The 17,534-nt window shown below is 41.8% G+C and overlaps 1 long non-coding RNA gene across 2 annotated transcripts in view; it reads right to left on the bottom strand.

Annotated features, from left to right (window-relative positions):
* The window catches only part of LOC132815378 (uncharacterized), a 180,752-nt gene that overhangs the window by 93,497 nt on the left and 69,721 nt on the right, over window positions 1-17,534 (bottom strand). For both annotated transcript variants that reach the window (XR_009644640.1, XR_009644641.1), the window contains exon 2: window positions 7,190-7,272. This is a non-coding gene — a long non-coding RNA (uncharacterized LOC132815378). The remainder of the gene's footprint in view (window positions 1-7,189; window positions 7,273-17,534) is intronic.

Raw genomic sequence — 17,534 nt, 5'->3', positions numbered from 1 at the left:
GAAGCGATTTGTGTCTGATTCAGCAAGATCCGAACAACAGAGGCTTGGTTGTGTTGATAGGCAGCAATTAACGTCTGCGGCACACTAGTGTAAAGCAATGGCCACCTCCCTCCTGCATTGGTGTCCACATCAGTAGTTTATACCATCTACCAACAGCACCGCTCAGGCTTGTAACCTCTACCAACAAGCGAGGCAAGGAAATAGCTGTATGGGAACATCACCTGCAAGTTCTGCCCTATCCTCACACCATCAAAATCCTGGAACTCCTTCCTTACCAACAATATGGGTGTCCCTATAAGAGATGGACAGCATTGCTTGAAGACGGCAGCTCACCACAACCATGTCCAAGGCAATTCGGGATAAGCAAGGAATGCTGGCCTCGCCAGTGACATCTCACAGGTCAATGACAAAGTCTCTTCAAGACATTTTTGGGTCAGTGGAAGCAGTTAATGAACGTAAACCAGGTAGGGTCATACACATTGCATTTTGAATTTCTACTGGTTGGCCAGTGTAAGAAGGCCGGACCAATTTTGCACCATTCTAGAGCCCATCTGCTAAAAGATGTTTGAGAACCTAGTGTGCCTGGGAGAGTTAACCTTGCTTTGGTTCATCACAGCTGCCAAAAGGCTTGTTGCATGTCACTCAATTGGACTAACAAAAGAGTGTATACACCAATGAGCCTGTTCTGTACAATCCTTGATCTAATTTGCCAGTAAAAGGATAATTCTGAAGATGGGGAACAGCTGGGAGACAGACCAGGAAGTGATGATAAACTCATCATATTCAATGCCCCGACAATATGGTGAAGGAAACATGGAAGCTAAATTAGAGAGAGAGAGAGAGAGAGAGTCAGAACAGTAATCTAGGAGGCTCCAGAGGTTATACCAAGGATTTTTAATGCCACTGTCTGACCATGCTTGGAGCAAATTATTCAAGCCTGACCACTCATTGTGCCATACAAGGAGTAAATACAAAAGTTGGAGAGAATGATGATAAAAGCCACAAGACCATTTCCAAACATAAAGGGAAGTTAAGACGCAATAATAAGTGTTGTTAAGGAGGTACCGTATGAAAACAGGCAGCAAAGTTAGAAAGCATCCTTAATATAATAAATGCTTTGAGGTACTTCACAGGAAAAAGAAAGGAGATAGGTGAGGAGTGACTAGAAGCTTAAGCAAAGAGATTGGTTTGAAGTTTCAACTGAAAGGCCAAAGAGGTCACTAAGTCATTCGAGGGAAATCCAGAATGCAGGATCCAGGCCACTGGCATTGGTGAGACAATATCTAGAGCAGGGTGTGCAATTTGATCACATTAGTTAAGAAGAGATAGCTTTGTCTTGGAAGCAGTTTAGTGAAGGTTCGTGGCGTTTGGAAGGATGGCTAATAAGAGTGTAGAATTTAGGAGCTGCTTTCAAATAAAAACAAACCACTACAGATACTGGACATCTGAAATGAAGGCAGAAGGAAGTGCTGGAGAAACTCAGCAGGTCTGGCAGCATTTGTGGAGAGAGAAAAACAGAGTTGGAGTTGACTCCAAGTTAGGAAGAAAAGTCACACTGGACCTGCAAACTTAACTTAGTTTTCTTTTCTACAGATGCTGCCAGACCTGCTGAGTTTCTCCAGTACATTCCTTCATCATTTCAAGGTTGCATCACTTGGTGCTTTCGAGGAAGAGCCACAAGGAAAGCAGTGAAAGTAATTGCAGAGATGACAAAAGATTCCAGTGACAAACAGCTGGGTTGGGTCAAGGGCAGGCCATGTGATGCAGTTGGACATGTGGCTGTGAGGAGATAGACCAAAATGAAAAAAAGCATTCAGCCCTTCGCCACACGCTCCCACCTGAGATGGTGGCCCAGCGAGGGACAAGGAATCTTAGGTGAGGGTGTCGCAGGCGCTGAAGTTAACAATTGGCTTTGGCCTTCCTCATGGTAGGCTAGAGGTAGATGCAAATTGTCTTAGTTCGGGCATCAGAGAAACAATCTGATGGCAGAGAAGCTAGGCAGGGAGGTGGTGGACAGGAACAACTGGCTTAATTACAGTACATTTATAAAATATTAACAGGTATAGCTAAGATAAATTTCCATAGCTCTTTGAAAAGTTATAAAACATTGCCTGCTTCACAGGGGTTACCGTCTCCCTGATGGTTAATATTGTTCTGACAGACGAGAAACACAACCTTCCTACCAAGTTGGCGACTATAAAGGTGACCGCCACCACTTTGGAACTAAGCTCATCCTACATGATGGCACATCCTACATCCTACAATGTGCCAGAGGTACAGACCATCCTGCAGAGAGCTAACACTGTAACTTGGCCAAGGTCAAGAAATTACCAAGGTGCCAGGAGTGACTGGCAGGTATAAAAATCTAGCTTCTTATCACTTGTTATTTAAGATGAGTGCACCCTTAACTAATCAGCCTCATATCTGTGCTCCTGGCTGCAACAAGATATAATTACTGAAATAATTTCTGACTACAAATCACTAAACGGAGCAGTTTCAACTCCTGAAGTTTTCCATCATCAAACAGCATATAACAGCAGTCTCGACTTACAATGGAGTCAATGAGAAACAATTATCCAGATTTGTGTCAATGAGTATATGAGTGTCCATGTTAATTTATTTGCAAACAAGATAACAGTGTCTAAATGATGTCCTTCGATAGGGTTATTCCAATCAAAGACATCAACCACTGAGTACCTGCCCAATCAACTGCAATTAAGCTTGTTTGAAAATGTCAACAGTGAGATACAACATTTTTCTTCATGACGCAAACATAAGCTATGCATCCCATAAAATGCATTTAGTGAGAATTCAGAGTTCACGGTCTCATTTTGCAGAAGGATTTTGTGTTTTAATGACATACAGTACTTGAAATAGACAGAATCTAAAAGTACTTCTGCCTGGGCTGCCTGTATCCCTTCTCCTCATTTAACCTTCCATCCTTCCGACCAGCGCTGCTATTCTGCTGAAACCATTCACATAGCCTCCTGTGCGTACTGTTGTTTCTTCATTCAGCTGATTACCATCTCCTTTGATTTGTATCATCATCCCTATGTTGTTTAAAGCACTTCATCACAGAACACTGTCTTTTATCCTTTCCCTACCCCCATCTTTCCTTGGTCCAGTACCTGTTCAAAACCTGTCCCGACTCAAACATCAACCAGCTCCAACTAAAGATCACTAAGCTAAAAGGCTATCTCTGCTTCTCTTTCCACATAAGAAATATGGTCCGCAGAAAATGGCCAGCATTTTTCGCTTATCGACTTCTGATAGAGTGCCGCCCAATTGAAACAGGATCTGGTAACAGAGCATTAAACTGGGCTACAATTACAATGTCTACAAGATATTTAGATCAGTACATGAATAAGTAGTGTTTGAGGGGATATGGTTTGAGAGTGTGTTGCCTCTCAATTCTGATCTCCAGCATCTGCCTTCCTCACTGTCTCCTTTGAGGGAATAGGGGTCAAACATAGGCAGGTGGATCTAGTTTAGTTTGGGATTATGGTCTGCGTGGACTGTTGGGCTGAAGGGTCTGTTTCCATGTTGTAAGACTCTACTAGCCACCCACCTGCAGTGCTGAAAGCTTTTCATGCCTGGATATTGGGAAATGCGGCAGTAAAGCTGCCAGAGATTAAATACCTCCCACACACACTCTTCGCTGGGCTCATCAGTCAACCTACTTATTCCAAGAATCTATCCTGTCTTCCCCTCCCTCCTATATCTCATCTCCATCATTCAAAGGCAGAGGCTGAGTATTTAGCATCAATAGTCACAAGCCCCAGATCAAGTTCAAGGGAAATGGCTCTTGCTGTAAAGAGCATCACCACCTCTCTCTCTCTCTCTGTTGCTAAATCAGACTGCTCATTGGAACAAGCAGACATTTCCTCCAATTAAATACTGCGAAGGCTGAAGTCAATGCCTTTGGTTTCTATTCCAAACTTTGCTCCCTAGCAACCAGCTAGAGATTAAGCTGCACTAGTCACAAACTTGGTGTCATCGTTGATCCTGAAATAAGCAGCTAAACTTGTAGTCATGCCATTATTAAGATACATATTGCCATCATTGCAACAATGTCCAATTTCATCCACTCACCTGCTGTTGGAAACCCTGATTTATGCCTTTGTTATCTCACGGCAAGACTATCCCAGCACATTCCTGGCTGGTCTCCCACATTCTGTCCTTTGGAAACTTGAGCTCTTCCAACACCCTGTTGCCCATGCTGTAACTCACAGCCAGACCCATTCCTCTGTCATGCCTACATTGGCTGCTGGTCAAACAACATCCTGACTTTGCACTTCTCAAATTCCTCTATCACTCCCGACCTCTAATCTCCTCCAGCCCCAAAACCCTCCAAACAAACTGTACTCCTCTCATTCCCACATTTTGTGGAATTAAACCTCATGCAGCCTGGACTTCAGCTGCCTTGGCCCAAAGCTCGAGAATTCCTTCCAGAGAGCTCTCCATCTCTACCTCACTCCACTTCCCCCCCAATTCAGATACTCTTTGACAGGTTAGTTATTTGACAGAATCTCTCCCTATGTGGCTTGGTTTTTCCTTTTGATTTGTAATACTTCTGTAAAAAGCCAGGACACACTATTATATTAAAGGCATTATATAAATGTTAGTTGTTATTGCCATTGTCTCTGGGGTTTGAAAGGGTGGGAGGCTAACTCGGTGGAAGATCATTGGGCCTTCATCTTGCACCCATCAGATTAATACATTTTGGTCACAGGCACGAAACGTACTTTTCTGATAAATGAGTTTGGTTAAAACTAGCCCGGATTTAATGTGTAACCTGAATGGCACCTGATGAATGATTATTTCTTTTGGGGGTCTGATCTTCAAACGCTAGCATCAATGGGTCATTAAATCGGTGACTGGTTAATAGGAATGAATTCAGGCTACTACAACTGCCTGACTAATGGTTAACAAGGATGGAATAGAAATATGGCCACTAGAATGAATAGGAGCTTTGGCCGGGGAAATAAGCTCAATTCCTTTATATAAAACATGGAAAGCTTCTGTGCAAGATTTGCCACTGGATAACAGGGCATCTAACTGTCAGCCATGACCAGAGAGAAATTTTACCACTGGGCCCGGAAACTGAGGATTCAAGTCACATTGCAGAGCACTCTAGATTAGCATATTAACCAACACAACTTATGTTAAATTGCTGCACAAACCACGTTAACAGACTCTGAACAATTTGTTGAAGTGACATGAGCACATTAACCAGTTTTCTCTGGTCTTTTTCTGTCCCTCTCCTGCATCTGGGTTGGGAAAGCTCCAGCGCAACTCTCCTTGGATTTCAAGATGATCTAGGTCTTTCAGCCAAGATGAGAAACCAAGGTCCTGACTGCACCCTTTGGTGCATGTAAACTACTCCCAGACACTATTTCAAAAGGACAGCAGGGGGGTTCTTGGGTGTTGAACAACATTTAACTCTCCACCAGATATTAATTCCTGATGTTTACAGGTTAGTGTAGAGATGAGGAACCTTTTCATGTTGGATGACTGCATTATGTTAGTTGTAATAAGACCGCATCCAAGAAACTTCAATTATATATTCTTCAGTCTGTGAGGATTATTTCGTTGAATTTTCTTTTACTCTCTGGTATTTTAAATACATTCATTTTAAGATTAAAATAAAAATAATAAAGAATGAAAAAACATATTAATAAAAAATAAAAGATTTGTTCTACAAAATTTGGATTCATTCAAAAGACGACAACAATGGCCTAGAAGGTCGCAGGTTGCCCACCCTGGGCTAGTGTATGCAGGAGCTTGCTGGGTGTAAACTGGTTGCATGTTTCCAGTAACTACAACTCAAACATACTTCTTCTGCCAGCTGTCAAATGCCTAGGGCACCCTGAAGTCATGAAGATACTGTTTAGACACAAGCCTTTTTCTTTCATGTCAGCTTCCAGTTGCTGTGGGATTTACAGTAAAGCTCCATTTTAGTCGGAATCTAATTATTGTTTGTACACTTGTTCCAACAACTTCCTTCAGAAACGCTTATAATAGCATTTTTGGAACAGAAATCCTTGTGAACGAAGATTTAATTTAAAATAGCTTTTAAACCTGAGAACTGCATTAACACCTCTAAGTGTGTGATGCCGCAGTCAAAAGCAATTGGTTATAATACAATTTCCACCCTCAGTCTGTGCAAAGTTATAGAGTTAGACAGGAAACAGACCCTTCAGTCCAACTCGTCCATGCCAACCAGATATTCTATATAAATCTAATCCCATTTGCCAACATTTGGCTCTTATCCCTCCTATTCAGGATTTTAGTGTAAAAAGTGAGGTCTGCAGATGCTGGAGATCAGAGCTGAAAATGTGTTGCTGGTCAAAGCACAGCAGGTCAGGCAGCATCCTAGGAACAGGAAATTCGACGTTTCGGGCCAGAGCCCTTCATCAGGATTTTATCCCATATCCCTTCCTATTCAAATAGTGTAAGGCCAGAGACTATTAGGCCACCACAGCTGATGAAAAGGCTGGGAAGGAGAAAATAACTCAGCCAACTCTCCTGGCGATACAGACACTATTTAAAACATGGGTCTGTAATGGGCTGCTCAGTATTTTAAAAAATGTCCCTGAGCTCGCCCTTTGATTTTTTTTAGATCATTTCAAAGCTATAATCTCCAGTCACCAATTCACTGGCCAGTAGAAATGAGTGTTTCCTTTATACATCAAAATCTCTCTGAAATTGTGAAAATCCTAACCAATTCTCCTCTTAACATGTCCCATTACGAGTGAGAAGAACTCAGTTTTCCCTCACTGCTCCTCATACCAATAATGGCATACACAGTCACTAAAATAATTCGATGCACCATGCCTATACAGGCTCTGTGAAAGGGCTGTCCAAATGATCTGATTCCTGCAACCTTTCCTCATAGCTTAGCAAAACTTTCCTTTAAATATTTACTCTGTTCCCTTTGAATGTCAGCATTGAATCCACTTCAAGCGCCTTTCACAGTGGCATTTCAAATTGCAGCAACTCACTGTGTAAAATATTACCTGCCCCATCTCAACTCATTTTGTTTTTTGCTAATGACTATTGTCACTGGAAACAAATTCTTCTTTTCTATGTACAGTATTAAATACCTCTACAAATCAACCATTAACTTTCTCAATATACATATCTATATATACACACTATCACAGTTAAGTCGCTTGCTGATACTCACTGTCAAGATTCATACACTAAGAATGGCCATTGTTGAGATGTCAGTGTGATTCCGGTGCCCATGGAAATACAGGGAATCAATGCCTTTAAAGGAAACAAAAAAAGGAGAACAATTATTGATTGAAAGAAAGAAGATGTGATAGATTAAATGCCTGACCTTGCTGCACAGCAGCAGTGCTTTAATTAACACGCAGAGGCACAGTATTAGACACTCCATCTTTGGTTCCATTCTCTACAAGACTCATCTTAGGCTGGTGCAAGAACAGAAAAAGAAAAGCTGACTGAACTATTATGTGTAGGTCGACCATGCACAATGCTGGAGGCAAGCTACCAGGTCCATCCTATTGGTCAATACAGGTTTGCAAAAAAAGGGTAAAAAGACAATTGAGAATTTAAAGAAAAGGTCTGAAGAATTAAAGCCACGTTTGTCAATTGTTATGCCTTGGATATGTCATTTGTGTCAGCTTTCTGTCAGAAATACTCAACATCCAACAAAATCTACAATTATGTACTGTCAACTAGGGAACATTCCAGTCAAACAGAGAGACCAAAGGATTCAGGTATATAATTCTTTCAAGTTTGTGGTTGAGGTTGTGCAGGATGCTGGTGAGGCCTATTCGGGAGTACTGTTTCCAGTTCTGGTTTCCCTGTTAGAGAAAGGATTTTATTAAGCTGGAATGGGTTCAGAAGCGATTTACCAGAATGTTGCCAGGAATGGAGGGTTTGAGAGGCTAGATAGGCTGGGACATTTTTCACTGGAGGGTGGGAGGTTGAGAGTGACTTTACAGGTTTATAAAATCATGGCAGGTATGGATAAAGTAAATGGCAAGTGTCTTTTCTCTAGGATTTCAAGACTAGATGGCACAGTTTTAGGAGGAGAGAGATTTCGAAAAGACATAAAAGGCAAATGTTTTTACACAGAGGATGGTTTGCATGTGGAATGAACTTTGAGGAAGTGGTGGATGTGTGTACAATTACAACACTTTAAAAGACATTTGGATGGATACATGAATAGGAAATGTTTGGAGAGATATAGGCCAGGAGAAGGCAGGTAGGACTAATTTAGCTTGGGATTATGTTTGGCATAGACTGGTTGGACCAAAAAGAGTCTGTTTCTGTGCTGTATGACTCTAAGTAATTAAGAGAATCGACGTTCCTGAAGAAGGGCTTATGCCCAAAACGTCGATTCTCCTGCTCCTTGGATCCTGCCTGACCTGCTGCGCTTTTCCAGCAACACATTTTTCAGCTCTGATCTCCAACATCTGCAGTCCTCATTTTCTCTAAGTAATTAAGGGAGACTTGAAAGGGTTCAGAAAAGATTTATAATGATTTAGCCAGGATTGGAGGGTTTGAGCTACGGGGAGAGGCTGAACAGGCTGGGGCCTTTTTCCCCTGGAGCATCAGAGGCTGAGAGGTGACCTTATACAGGTTTATAAAATTATGAGGGGCATGGATAGGGTAAATAAACAAGGTCTTTTTCCCAGGGTGGGGGAGTCCAAAATTAGATAGCATAGATTTAGGGTGAAGAAGGGAAAGATATAAAAATGGACCTGAGGGGCAACCATTTCATGCAGAGAGTGGCACGTGTGGAATAATCTACCAGAGGAAATGGTTGGAAGGTGGTACAAATATAACATTTAAAAAGCATCTGGATAGGCATATGAATAGGATGGGTTTAGAGGGATTTGGGCCAAATGCTGGCAAATGGGACTAGATTAATTTAGGATATCTGATTGGCATGGATGAGTTCGAAGAGTCCGTTTCCATGTTGTATAACTCTATGACGCTATGAATATAATTGTCACTAATTGTTATAAATACTTTTTTTAATAATTCTGTAGCCATTTTGAAATTATGGATTCATTTTTGAAAAGTTCTTTACAAAAGTATAAATTCCAAATATAGCAAGTAGAAAATTGCTGCAAAAGTGGTTAGTCGTCCAAAGAATGGAAATAATCATTTACATCATGTTGATATATAGATGGACAGGAACAAAATAAACTGAGCACAAGGACTCAATTCAGTAAAATCATGCCTGAATACGACAGGAGGCTGGAGGAGGTATCCTGCCATAGAAAATATTCCTTGTCTCACCAAATGGAAGTAGTAGTTTTGTTCACAGAAATCTCAAGATACGTCTCCAGACCTAACTTTGCTGGTAGCAGACCAAACACCAAGTTTGAATAATCAGAAAAAAACTCTTGTCGTCTCTTCACCAATCTGCTTTTGATTCTTGTACGATGTTCGCTATCCACTAGATTCAGCCACATCAGTGATTAGATGTACAGATATGAATGGTCTATGCTAAAATAAAGAAAGAAAATACTGGAAATACTCAGCAGGTCAGATAGACCCTGCATTTTTTTTCTACTGTTTTCTGTTTCTAGTTCAAATTTTGAGCATCTGCTGCATTTTGCTTTTTGCACTGAGTTGAATATTGGTCTCCAAATTTGAGATGATATAATCACCATCATTCTATAGAACATCATTACAGACCTATTAAAGACTTGACCATGCTCAGAAACATCAGTATTGAATAAGATTTTCTAAATGGCGGGCAAAGTCAAGTCTATCGAATTAATCACAAATAACATGCAACTTCACCAAGTGATAAAATATGCTTGAGAGACTAAATGGCCAAAACTAATGTTCCTATGTTCAGATACAATAACAAAAAAAGAGATGTACTTGCTAACACAAAGACAAACAAACACACACTGCTGATTAGGCTGACTACGCATGCATACAATGTTAAATCAATGATTAGAAATTAAAAAGAGGGGTTATACTTTGTTTAGTAGTTTGTGACTCAATATATTGGTTCATTAAAATAGTGCCACTTAATGGTCTTAACAACTATATTTATGATAATTACTGCTAACACGCATGCTCCACAGTCTCAGCAAGTGCAGCCTGAAATAGCAGCAATGTGAAGTAAGTTTGATGGTGAACACTAGTTACAAAGACCAAATTCTTGCCCTTTGAATAAAGACAACAACTGCAGAACAGCAGATGTAGTGCAAATAGGCTTTCTTCCAGAACCTAGGAGACAGTGAGGTCGACAGATGCTGGAAATCAGAGTTGAGAGTGTATTGCTGGAAAAACACAGCAGGTCAGGCAGCATCCGAGGAGCAGGAAAATCGATGCTTCGGGCCGGAGCCCTTCGTCAACTGTTAATCCTAGTACGGGCGAAACAGAGACACTCCAGAGAACTCCAACCGGAACTCAATCAATAGACACATTGAACAGATACAGAACCAGAAGTACCAGGAAACAGAGACACATCGATACCAGACCGGACAGACCACCAGCTCGGTGAACAACTCTTACAACTTCATCCGCAACTTGAGCTGCAAACCTTTTCATAAAACTCTCATCATTGGTACTCAATTTAGGAATGCCATATCTTCAATATTGGAGTTGATTTCAGTGTTAATTCGTCTCCACCCAGGCAACAAGAAATGGATTAAATACTCATCTGAACATAACCTCCAAATAGTCAAACCTACTGCCATGCAGCCATCACAGGAAGAAGTGCATTTAATATGGCACCTTCCTTGATCCCCATCCCAAAGGACTTTACAGGCAATAAAGCACTTCTGAGGTCGCATCACTTGTGTCTGCAATGCTTTCTATTATATGACAATCTGTGCACAGGGACCTCTCAAGGACAGCAATACAATGCTGGATCAGGTAATCTGTTTTAACAATTTTGATCGAGGAATCACCTTCTCAGGAGAACTAGGGATAGCAACATATACTGGTCCAGCCAGCACCAAATAAAACAAAAATATCAATAATATTAAAAAGTGTTTTTCTTAAAAGGTACCACTCTTTAGCATTCATACTCACCCACCCAGCCTTGGTTTGTGTCATTAGCTGCTGTAAAAAGGCTCCAGTACCTGAGTCAAGCCAATTAGTAGGCAGGTTAATCCATGAGAAACATGCCCATGGAGTTTCAGACACATATTTACTTAATTCCTGACTGAGGTGTTAGGAGAAACTCTATCCTGTAAACTGTTCCAAGGAGAACATTCCAAAGTCACATCTCAAAAGGATCAAAGAGTTACTCCACAAGCGGATGTTGTTCTTACATCAGTGCTTAATGAGCAGTTGGATCCCATCTGATGCATTGCTATTGTATTCTCTACAACAAACTCTCTCTGTACCTGAAGAAAAATTCTAACTTTGCAGTTAATACCTGGTGGGTAAAGGTTCCTGAAGGAGCTAACTACTGTCCATCTTGACATGAAAGTTATATTGGAGATTAATCAACCTTAAAGATGGTGCAGCAACTGAGGTGGTCCAATTAGCCTAGTAGGTTGCAGGAAGATAATGAGTTGGGGTTTCTACTAAATCCGAGTGCGAATGTAAAGTACAGATCAAATGAAAATGAACTAGATTTATACAGCAATATTTTTTAAATGAGTAATTAAATACTAAGTGCATCACATGCAATATATTCATTTCAAAGTGGTTAGTAAATATACAGATAAATTCAGCAATTGGAATACAAAACCTCTCAAAATAACAAATAGATCAGTTAGGACTTTAGTAACTGCCTAGCTTTTCTTTGAGTTCATCAATAATCAGCCAAACAACATTGTGTTGGGTTTAAACTCTCATTCAAAGAAGGGCATCAGTGACAATGCTATTCCTCCTCAGTACTGCAGTGCCAGTCTGGTTCATATTCCCAACTCCTGGAATGAAGTACCATTTACAGATGTGCCTACAGATACTCTGTGGAGATCCAGTCAGATTCTCATTGGGCATGAACCGGACACAGTGAAGCAGTTACAATTAATCCATTGTTGAGAATGAATGCCCATCTTGCAGCCAATGCAACAACCTCAGATTGGAGTGCTGCTTTATTCCAGGGCACCAAAGAAAATTGATGAGACTAGCTAATGCAACTTGTAGAAACTTACCCTTTGCTAGGTCTGATCTTTCAGACCACATTATGCTCACTGTAGCTTGTAGGATTTAACTTGTGCGTAAATTAGTTGCTGCACCGTCAAACTTACATCAGCAATTTCACTTCAAAAGGTAGTTTATTGAAGGTTATGAGTTAGAGTCTGACACCTTGTTCAGGTGCATTTATTATTTGCAGTGACAAATCCTAACAGGATTTATAGCTGCAAAGCTCTTGCAGTCATGATAACTGGAAACACAGACATGTATAGCAGACTCTGACTTAACACTGTAAAAAATGAATAACTTTAAAATGAAGTGCTGAAGCACGTCATTGCCATGATGGCTTTGTTGGTACCTTACCATGCAAAGTAAGGGAACAACTTGCATTTATTGTATTTATCTCTGCTTTTAATCAAATTTCCTCCCATTCCCTTCTGAAGGCTATTGCATTATGTATCTCAGTTCAGATGCTGCAAAAAAAACTAGTCATTTGAATATAGAACTGGCTCAAAGGTAGAAGACAGAGGGTGGTGATAGAGGTTTTGTTTTTAAAAAATGTGCGGCATGGTGGCACAGTGGTTAGCACTGCTGCCTCACAGCGCCAGAGACCAGGGTTCAATTCCCGCTTCAGGCGACTCCTCTGTGTGGAGTTTGCACACTCTCCCCATGTCTGTGTGGGTTTCCTCCGAGTGCTCCAGTTTCCTCCCACAATCCAAAAAAGTGCAGATTAGGTGAATTGGCCATGCTAAATTATCCGTAGTGTTAGGTGTAGGGGAATGGGTCTGGGAGGGTTGCACTTTGGCGGGTCGGTGTGGACTTGTTGGGCCGAAGGGCCTGTTTCCACACTTTAAGTAATCTTAAAAAAGACCTTTCAGAGACATGCTCATGACATCATCACTGCATCATTGTTTGTGCGCCAATGGTATAAAAAGTCTCAGGCTCCATCCTAACTGGGGCCACTTGGAGCATAACGCACTGATGAAATTGTACCATTGTTTGTAGCCGAATAATATCAGTCCGACACTGAAATGCTTGTGACTGTCACGTGTGTACATACCAGGAGGTTTAAAACAAGTCTGCTGAGTCTTTCAGCATTGTGTTAGCCATGCCAAGCTCTTCGGTTACAGGAGCTAACACAAGTGTTACCGCACTGGGTACAAATATCCTTCTGGATGCAAGAGTCCAAAGACAGATCAAATGGTGCAGATGCTGGTTTGCAATCTCTGGGACTAGAAGTCAGGTGCGCCATGGATGATTTTAAGCAGCAGCCTAGGCATTTACAGACAGTCAAAGGCATGACTGAGAATTTTCACCAGGAAGATATGTTGAATGGCGTTCTTTCCCCCAGCTTTCACTGAACTCACAGATCTTAACTGCACAGGGACTAGCATGTTTTGAAAATGGAGCAGAGCTTATTAAATCAAGAAGGGTCAATGTTTTGGTATGGAAAATTACCCTTTTATATTCTGGATTATTTCATTTGAACATAAATTAAAATCAACCATAAAACAATAGTACAGAAAGAATAAAACATTTCATTTGTTTCTTTTTATTGTTAACCATGCATGGAGTTATGCTATGTCATAGCAGCAGCTCTGTTGATTGCTGCAAATTGCATCAGGTAACTGTTGTAATGTATAAATAACAAAGAGAGTGGGAACTGATCCAAAGGCCTGGTCTTATGACAGATGCAGTCAGTGTGCCACAGTTAATTCCAAAGGTTAACATGCCTGTTTGCTCCAGAGATACCCCCGAAGCCTGCTTTGTCCCAAGCACGGTCCATTTCAAATTTTCAAGCATCTGCACTATTTACACAGGGAGGCAAAGGGACTTCAGCTCCTGGTGTATTTAAACAGTTTACACAATTCGACACCACGTCATTGAATAAGCTGCAGTTAATTCAGAATAACTCTGTCCATCCTGTAGGAGTGTTCTGTTGCAATGGAAAAAAATTAGCAACTCAGACGTGCACTGGCTCTCATAGCTATATCAGGCTATTACCATGGAAACTTCAAATTTCCCACATCGTATCTGTTCATACCACTCCCTCGAGAGCTTCACCTTTCCAAACTAGCCACCACTTCACATGAGCTTAAACTGGATGGGCATGAGGGGAGACTGGAGATGGGAATACGAGGGGTCTCAAACTAGCTAAAGCTGGGGTCCGTGGGCCATGCATTCACAAGCCCAGCTGATCTTGCTGGAGATAAGGTAATCCCAGTCTGGAAATCCACCTGCCAGGGCAGGTGAGGTATCCTCTCACTGCCAGGTTGAATCTCTATTAGAGCTGGATGTCTGCACGACCAGTGACATGGTCATGGGAAGGAAAGCCAGCTCATATAGCTCCACTACCCACGCCACTCCAAAAATCCCACTTCCCAGCCTCTTCCCACACCATTACTAAACTCAGTCCAATCTCAGAGACTGTCGAGACCTCACTTTCCTCCTCTTGGCCTGGTCAGTGCCCCCTTCTCTGTACAGGATTGTTGACCCTCCAAGATTACATCACGTTGGATTTACTGCCTCAGTACCCTGCCCTCCATTACCTGCCAAACCCCACTCCTAAGTGTGGAGGGCTCCCAGGAGCAGCCTCTTCACTGGCAGAAAGGTTGTGCCATTGGCCAAGGATCGGAGCCTGCATTTATCACCAATGGATGGTCAATTTCTAAAGATGGCAGCTATTCTGCCAGTGAGAGGTAATGACGATACACGCAACCTGTCCAGTTTTCTCATGAGTTACTAGCTGCACAGCCCTACCATACGCCCTACTGTGCTGCAAGACAGAGTCATAGAGTCACAGAGAGTCATAGAGATGTACAGCATGGAAACAGACCCTTTGGTCCAACTCGTCCATGCCGACCAGATATCCCAACCCAATCTAGTCCCACCTGCCAGCACCCGGCCCATATCCCTCTCAACCCATTCTATTCACATACCCATCCAGATGCCTTTTAAATGTTGCAATTGTACCAACCTCCGGCACCTCCTCTGGCAGCTCATTCCGTACACGTACCACCCTCTGTGTGAAAATGTCACCCCTTACGGCTCTTTTATATCTTTCCTCTCTCACCCTCAACTTATGTCCTGTAGTTCTGGACTCCCCCCACCCCAGGGGGAAGACTTTGTCTATTTATCCTATCCATGCCCCTCATGGTTTTATAAACCTCTATGAGGTCACCCCTCAGCCTTTAACACTTCAGGGAAAACAACCCTAGCCTATTCAATAGGAAGACCAGAACTGTACACAATATACCAAAAGTGGCCTAACCAACATCCTGTACAGCTGCAACATGACCTCCCAACTCCTGAACTCAATGCTCTGACCAATAAAAGAAAGCATACCAAACGCATTCTTCACTATCCTATCTACCTGCGACTCTACTTTCAAGGAACTATGAACCTGCACTCCAAGGACACTTTGTTCAGCAACACTCCCTAGGACCTTACCAATAAGTGTACAAGTCCTGCAAAGATTTGCTTTCCCAAAATGCAACACCTCACATTTAGCTAAATTAAACTCCATCTGCCATTCTTCAGCCCATTGAACCATCTGATCATGATCCTGGTGTAATCTGAGGTATCCCTTCTTCACTGTCCATTACACCTCCAATTTTTGTGTCATCTGCAAACTTACTAACTATACCCATGCTCACATCCAGAACATTTATATAAATGACGAAAAGTAGTGGACCAAACACCGATCCTTGTGGCACTCCACTAGTCACAGGCCATAGATTCAGATAGGTGATAAATTCGGGGGTTAGCGATTTAGTCAGCTCATTTCACAGTGAACTGCAAGACGATTGACTTGCATTGAAACTGACTGGAGTTTGTCTCAACAACAGAAAACAGGCCAGACATTCACTTTCCAAACCCCAAAAGAAACAAATTTCTCTTAGCTACCTTGAAATGTTGTGCGAGGGTCTGAAAAGGTCAATGGCAAGGAGTGCCTCAGGTACCACCCACCATGATTCAGTCCTCTCGGTGGGAGTACAGGGACGGGTGGACATTTCTCATGATCTTGGAGGAGAGTTACTTATCTCTCATGCAATTTTTGCATCATCATTATCACATTGATGTAACTCGTAATGAGTGAAGGAAAGCAACAGGATATGTCTTGTTCAAGGTATTTCTCTTTTCATCAAACTACCAAGTTGTTGTCCTCTAACACACTGGGCCAAACAGACCCTGTAAACCCTGGGTGGGCTGCTCTTTGAAGGGCCAGTGTTGACTTGATAGACCAAATGGCCTGCTCCCACGCCGTAGGGATTCCAGGATTCTATGATCCTCTCAGGTCCTAATAAGGCCTGCTGTCAAATTTTCTCTGACGATGCTTCACCAACACTCTTTGGGATACTACACTAATTTAGAAATCTATATAACTGCCAAGCTGCTCTTATCCAAAATACTTTGTGAACAGATTTCGATAACAGTTCTCCTAACAGGAAGACACAGCCTTTAAAAGCAAGCACCGGTTTCATACAAGGTACTTATTTACCAAATCTAAACGGAGCCAAAATTTTAACATAATAATGAACAGTACAGTGTAGGAGAGGCCACGTTCCTGAAAGATACATTCCAGTGATCATATCCACAATTCTTTGAGCTGAAACTACATTCATTTTTTTCAGGAACACTGTTAGATTACTGTACTGCACTCCAAGTTCACACATGCAATTTAGCACACACACTGGCACGCGAATTTGAGAGGGATGGGATCGAATGTTAGGATACAGAGATTGTGTAATGCAACTCCTTTCTGAAGAAAAACAGAAAATGTTCCAATCAAAATTTCTTAGAAGTTGCAAAGTGGAAGCGGACTTTGTCATTTCAGACTTCAACTGCGATACTCCAAGGTAAAACAGACTTATTACTTGTTGTTAAAACCTACCTGGAGAGGTCACTTAAATAAGTGCTTGGCCTGCTCACTACTCATGGTTATGCGACCCCCAGTAATTTTCACTTTTAGAACACCCAACGTATTTCACAGGGTCATATGAGAACAAACAGGGAAATTCCGGAGGGTGGTGACGGTGTGTGTGGGTCAGTCAAACAATTACCTTTATGTCTTAGGGTTATAGAGTCTGCAGAAGTGGAACATTTGAGGAGAGCTGGAGAAAATTATAACAGTGGGGAACATGATACTTGGGAGGGATGAAAACTGCAATAAGTGCCTTGGAAAAAATGGCGGCTAATGCAGGTCAGTGCTAACAGGGTTATAAGCAAGCTGAATTTGGGGAAGGTTGGAGCGAATGTAGTTGTCTTTTTAATAGAAATAGATCTTTAAGGCCAAATGGTGAGCAGTAGAGGAAAAAAATCATCTGATGGTACATAAGTGCAAGTAAACAGGCTTTGAAGTGGAGGGAAACTGGGATCGGGAGCATCAATCAGGGAGACTGAGGTGAAGAACAGCCTGGTTCAACTGAAGAGCT

This window comes from Hemiscyllium ocellatum, chromosome 4 (genome assembly GCF_020745735.1).
Source record: "Hemiscyllium ocellatum isolate sHemOce1 chromosome 4, sHemOce1.pat.X.cur, whole genome shotgun sequence".
Taxonomy (NCBI): domain Eukaryota; kingdom Metazoa; phylum Chordata; class Chondrichthyes; order Orectolobiformes; family Hemiscylliidae; genus Hemiscyllium; species Hemiscyllium ocellatum.
This window is presented reverse-complemented; position numbering and strand designations above follow the sequence as displayed.